The following is a 6,000-nucleotide window of genomic DNA, read 5'->3' as shown; positions in this document are numbered from 1 at the left end:
GAAGATGCCTCTATTTCCGTTTTCTTTTTTTTCTTTCTTTCTTTCTTTTTTTTTTTTTTTACCTACATGGATTGTTTAATCAGGTCTCAGAGTTTACAAAAGGAATAAAATGGTGTAGAAATGGATGTATTCCTCTCCTCTCTAATTTTAACCATACTCCTATCCCAATCTACTAATTGGGCATAGGATTACAATGAGTTTTGCAATTCCATAAGAAATAATAAGATGAGTGTGCTTATTTTCATGCCAAGCAGTGGCCTTAATTCAATCAACATCACTTTGAAGAGGTCATATTCTTGCTCACTCCAATTGAAGATAGAATATAGACTGAGGCATTCAATATGTTTGGTGGACTGAGAGGGTTATTTACAATTATTTTGGTGCTGTAAATAGTGCTTTGCATGGTCACTGAACTACTAGTAATACCCTCACTCCCACCACCAGCACCAACATTGTCACCACCACCAAAATAAGATCAGTTACTGAGTTAATAAGTAGGAGAGCCATGCTTTGAATCCAAGGTGGTTTGACTCCAAAGTGCATGCCCTTTCTGTTGTGCTCTTGCTACAAAGTGTAATCTTCATAGGCAAATCCTCCTACAGGGAGTAGGACAGTTACATCCTGTTTGATGGCACCACTGTCAGGTACTCTTAATGAGACAATTCCAAGGTTTTTGTGGTCTCAGTTCAAGCCTAAGCAGCAGAACTCCTGAGTTCAGTCTCTGCTAACCTTTCCCTAATCTCTTATTGCGCCTTGTCCTTATCTTTTTTTTTGTTTGTTTGTTTGAGACGGAGTCTCGCTCTGTCGCCCGGGCTGGAGTGCAGTGGCCGGATCTCAGCTCACTGCAAACTCCGCCTCCCAGGTTTACACCATTCTCCTGCCTCAGCCTCCTGAGTAGCTGGGACTACAGGCGCCAGCCACCTCGCCCGGCTAGCTTTTTGTATTTTTTAGTAGAGACGGGGTTTCACCGTGTTAGCCAGGATGGTCTCGAACTCCTGACCTCGTAATCCACCCGTCTCGGCCTCCCAAAGTGCTGGGATTACAGGCTTGAGCCACTGCGCCCGGCTCTTTTTTTTGTTATTATTATACTTTAAGTTCTAGGGTACAAGTGCACAACGTGCAGGTTTGTTACATATGTGTACATGTGCCATGTTGGTGTGCTGCACCCATTAACTCGTCATTTACATTAAGTATGTCTCCTAATGCTATCCCTCCCCCCTCCCCCCTCTCACAATAGGACCTGGTGTGTGATGTTCCCCTTCCTGTGTCCAAGTGATCTCATTATTCAATTCCCACCTATGAGTGAGAGCATGCGGTATTTGGTTTTCTGTTCTTGCAATAGTTTGCTGAGAATGATGGTTTACAGCTGCATCCATGTCCCTACAAAGGACATGAATTCACCCTTTTTTATGGCTGCATAGTATTCTATGGTATATATGTGCAACATTTTCTTAATCCAGTCTGTCACTGATGGACATTTGGGTTGATTCCAAGTCTTTGCTATTGTGAATAGTGCCGCAATAAACATACGTGTGCATGTGTCTTTATAGCAGCATGACTTATAATCCTTTGGGTATATACCCAGTAATGGGATGGCTGGGTCAAATGGTATTTCTAGTTCTAGATCCTTGAGGAGTCGCCACACTGTTTTCCACAATGGTTGAACTAGTTTACAGTCCCACCAACAGTGTAAAAGTGTACCTATTTCTCCACATCCTCTCCAGCACCTGTTGTTTCCTGATTTTTTAATGATTGCCATTCTAACTGGTGTGAGATGGTATCTCATTGTGGTTTTGATTTGCATTTCTCTGATGGTAAGTGATGATGAGCACTTTTTCATGTGTCTGTTGGCTGTATGAATGTCTTCTTTTAAGAAGTGTCTGTTCATATCCTTTGCCCACTTTTTGATGGGGTTGTTTTTTTCTTGTAAATTTGATTGAGTTCTTTGTAGGTTCTGGATATTAGCCCTTTGTCAGATGAGTAGATTGCAAACATTTTCTCCCATTCTGTCAGTTGCCTGTTCACTCTGATGGTAGTTTATTTTGCTGTGCAGAAGCTCTTTAGTTTAATTAGATCCCATTTGTCGATTTTGGCTTTTGTTGCCATTGCTTTTGGTGTTTTAGACATGAAGTCCTTGCCCATGCCTATGTCCTGAATGGTATTACCTAGGTTTTCTTCTAGGGTTTTTATGGTTTTAGGTCTAACATTTAAGTCTCTAATCCATCTGGAATTAATTTTCGTATAAGGAGTAAGGAAAGGATCCAGTTTCAGCTTTCTACTTATGGCTAGCCAATTTTCCTAGCACTGTTTATTAAATAGGGAATCCTTTCCCCATTTCTTGTTTTTGCCAGGTTTGTCAAAGATCAGATGGCTGTAGATGTGTGGTATTATTTTTGAGGGCTCTGTTCTGTTCCGTTGGTCTGTATCTCTGTTTTGGTACCAGTACCATGCTGTTTTGGTTACTGTAGCCTTGTAGTATAGTTTGAAGTCAGGGAGTGTGATGCCTTCAGCTTTTTTCTTTTGGCTTAGGATTGTCTTGGCAATGTGGGGTCGTTTTTGGTTCCATATGAACTTTAAAGCAGTTTTTTCCAATTCTGTGAAGAAAGTCATTGGTAGCTTAATGGGGATGGCATTGAATCTATAAATTACCTTGGGCAGTATGGCCATTTTCACAATATTAATTCTTCCTATCCATGAGCATGGTATGTTCTTCCATTTGTTTGTGTCCTCTTTTATTTCACTGAGCAGTGGTTTGTAGTTCTCCTTGAGGAGGTCCTTTCCAGCTCTTGTAAGTTGGATTCCTAGGTATTTTATTCTCTTTGAAGCGATTGTGAATGGGAGTTCATTCCTGATTTGGTTCTCTGTTTGCCTGTTACTGGTGTATAGGAATGTTTGTGATTTTTGCACATTGATTTTGTATCCTGAGACTTTGCTGAAGTTGCTTATCAGCTTAAGGAGATTTTGGGCTGAGACGATGGGATTTTCTAAATATACGATCATGTCATCCGCAAACAGGGACAATTTGACTTCCTCTTTTCCTCATTGAATACCTTTTATTTCTTTCTCTTGCCTGATTGATCTAGCCAGAACTTCCAACACTATGTTGAATAGGAGTGGTGAGGGACGACATCCCTGTCTTGTGCCAGTTTTCAAAGGGAATGCTTCCAGTTTTTGCTCATTCAGTATGATATTGGCTGTGGGTTTGTCATGAATAGCTCTTATTATTTTGAGATATGGTCCATCAATACTCAATTTATTGAGAGTTTTTAGCATGAAAGGCTGTTGAATTTTGTCAGAGGCCTGTTCTGCATCTATTGAGATAATCATGTGATTTTTGTCTTTGGTTCTGTTTATATCCTGAATTATGTTTATTGATTTGCGTATGTTGAACCAGTCTTGCATCCCAGGGATGAAGCCCACTTGATCATGCTGGATAAGCTTTTTGATGTTCTGCTGGATTTGGTTTGCCAGTATTTTATTGAGGATTTTTGCATCGATGTTCATCAGGAATATTGGTCTAAAATTCTCTTTTTTTGTTGTGTCTCTGCCAGGCTTTGGTATCAGGATGATGTTGGCCTCATAAAATGAGTTAGGGAGGATTCCATCTTTTTCTATTGATTGGAATATTTTCAGAAGGAATAGTACCAACTCCTCCTTGTACCTCTGGTAGAATTCGGCTGTGAATTCATCTGGTCCTGGACTTTTTTTGGTTGGTAGGCTATTAATTATTGCCTCAATTTCAGAGCCTGCTATTGGTCTATTCAGGGATTCAACTTCTTCCTGGTTTAGTCTTGGGGGAGTGTAAGTGTCCAGGAAATTATCCATTCCTTCTAGGTTTTCTAGTTTATTTGTGTAGAGGTGTTTGTAGTATTCTCTGATGGTAGTTTGTATTTCTGTGGGGTCAGTGGTGATATCCTCATTACCATTTTATATTGCATCTATTTGATTCTTCTCTCTTTTCTTCTTTGTTAGTCTTGCTAGTGGTCTATCAATTTTGTTGATCTTTTCAAAAAACCAGCTCCTGGATTCACTGATTTTTTGGAGGGTTTTTTGTGTCTCTATCTCCTTCAGTTCTGCTCTGATCTTAGTTATTTCTTGCCTTCTGCTAGCTTTTGAATGTGTTTGCTCTTGCTTCTCTAGTTCTTTTAATTTTGATGTTAGGGTGTCAATTTTAGATCTTTCCTGCTTTCTCTTGTGGGCATTTAGTGCTATAAATTTCCCTCTACACACTGCTTTAAATGTGTCCCAGAGATTCTAGTATGTTGTATCTTTGTTCTCATTGGTTTCAAAGAACGTCTTTATTTCTGCCTTCATTTTGTTATGTACCCAGTAGTCATTCAGGAGCAGGTTGTTCAGTTTCCATGTAGTTGAGTGGTTTTGATTGAGTTTCTTAGTCCTGAGTTCTAGTTTGATTGCACTGTGGTCTGAGAGACAGTTTGTTATAATTTCTGTTCTTTTACATTTGCTGAGGAGTGCTTTACTTTCAACTATGTGGTCAATTTTGGAATAAGTGCAATGTGGTGCTGAGAAGAATGTATGTTCTGTTGCTTTGGGGTGGAGAGTTCTGTAGATGTCTCTTAGGTCTGCTTGGTGCAGAGATGAGTTCAATTCCTGGATATCCTTGTTAACTTTCTGTCTCATTGATCTGTCTAATGTTGACAGTGGCGTGTTAAAGCCTCCCATTATTATTGTATGGGAGTCTAAGTCTCTTTGTAAGTCTCTAAGGACATGCTTTATGAATCTGGGTATTCCTGTATTGGGTGCATATATATTTAGGATAGTTAGCTCTTCCTGATGAATTGATCCCTTTAACATTATGTAACGGCCTTTTTTGTCTCTTTTGATCTTTGATGGTTTAAAGTCTGTTTTATCAGAGACTAGGATTGCAACCCCTGCTTTTTTTGTTTTCCATTTGCTTGGTAGATCTTCCTCCATCCCTTTATTTTGAGCCTATGTGTGTCTCTGCATGTGAGATGGGTCTCCTGAATACAGCAAACTGATGGGTCTTGACTCTTTATCCAATTTGCCATCTGTGTCTTTTAATTGGACCATTTAGTCCATTTACATTTAAGGTTAATATTGTTATGTGTGAACTTGATCCCGTCATTATGATATTAGCTGGTTATTTTGCTTGTTAGTTGATGCAGTTTCTTTCTAGTTTCGATGGACTTTACATTTTGGCATGTTTTTGCAATGGCTGGTACCTGTTGTTCCTTTCCATGTTTAGGGCTTCCTTCAGGATCTCTTGTAGGGCAGGCCTAGTGGTGACAAAATCTCTAAGCATTTGCTTGTCTGTAAAGGATTTTATTTTTCCTTCACTTACGAAACTTAGTTTGGCTGGATATGAAATTCTGGGTTGAAAATTCTTTTCTTTAAGAATGTTAAATATTGGCCCTCACTCTCTTCTGGCTTGTAGAGTTTCTGCTGAGAGATCTGCTGTTAGTCTGATGGGCTTCCCTTTGTGGGTAACCCAACCTTTCTCTCTGGCTGCCCTTAACAATTTTTCCTTCATTTCAACTTTGGTGAATCTGACAATTATGTGTTTTGGAGTTGCTCTTCTCGAGGAGTATCTTTGTGGTGTTCTCTGTATTTCCTGAATTTGACTGTTGGCCTGCCTTACTAGGTTGGGGAAGTTCTCCTGGATGATATCCTGCAGAGTGTTTTCCAACTTGGTTCCATTTTCCCTGTCATTTTCAGGCACACCAATCAGACGTAGATTTGGTCTTTTCACAGAATCCCATATTTCTTGGAGGCTTTGTTCATTTCTTTTTACTCTTTTTTCTCTAAACTTCTCTTCTCGCTTCATTTCATTCATTTGATCTTCAATCGCTGATACTCTTTCTTCCAGTTGACTGAGTCAGTTACTGAAGCTTGTGCATTTGTCATGTAGTTCTTGTGTTGTGGTTTTCATCTCTATCAGTTCTTTTAAGGACTTCTCTACGTTGGTTATTCTAGTTAGCCATTTGTCAAATCATTTTTCAAGGTTGTTAGTTTCTTTGC

This window comes from Rhinopithecus roxellana, chromosome 14 (assembly GCF_007565055.1).
Source record: "Rhinopithecus roxellana isolate Shanxi Qingling chromosome 14, ASM756505v1, whole genome shotgun sequence".
In the NCBI taxonomy this organism is placed as follows: Eukaryota; Metazoa; Chordata; class Mammalia; order Primates; family Cercopithecidae; genus Rhinopithecus; species Rhinopithecus roxellana.
Note: the sequence above shows the minus strand (reverse complement) of the source record.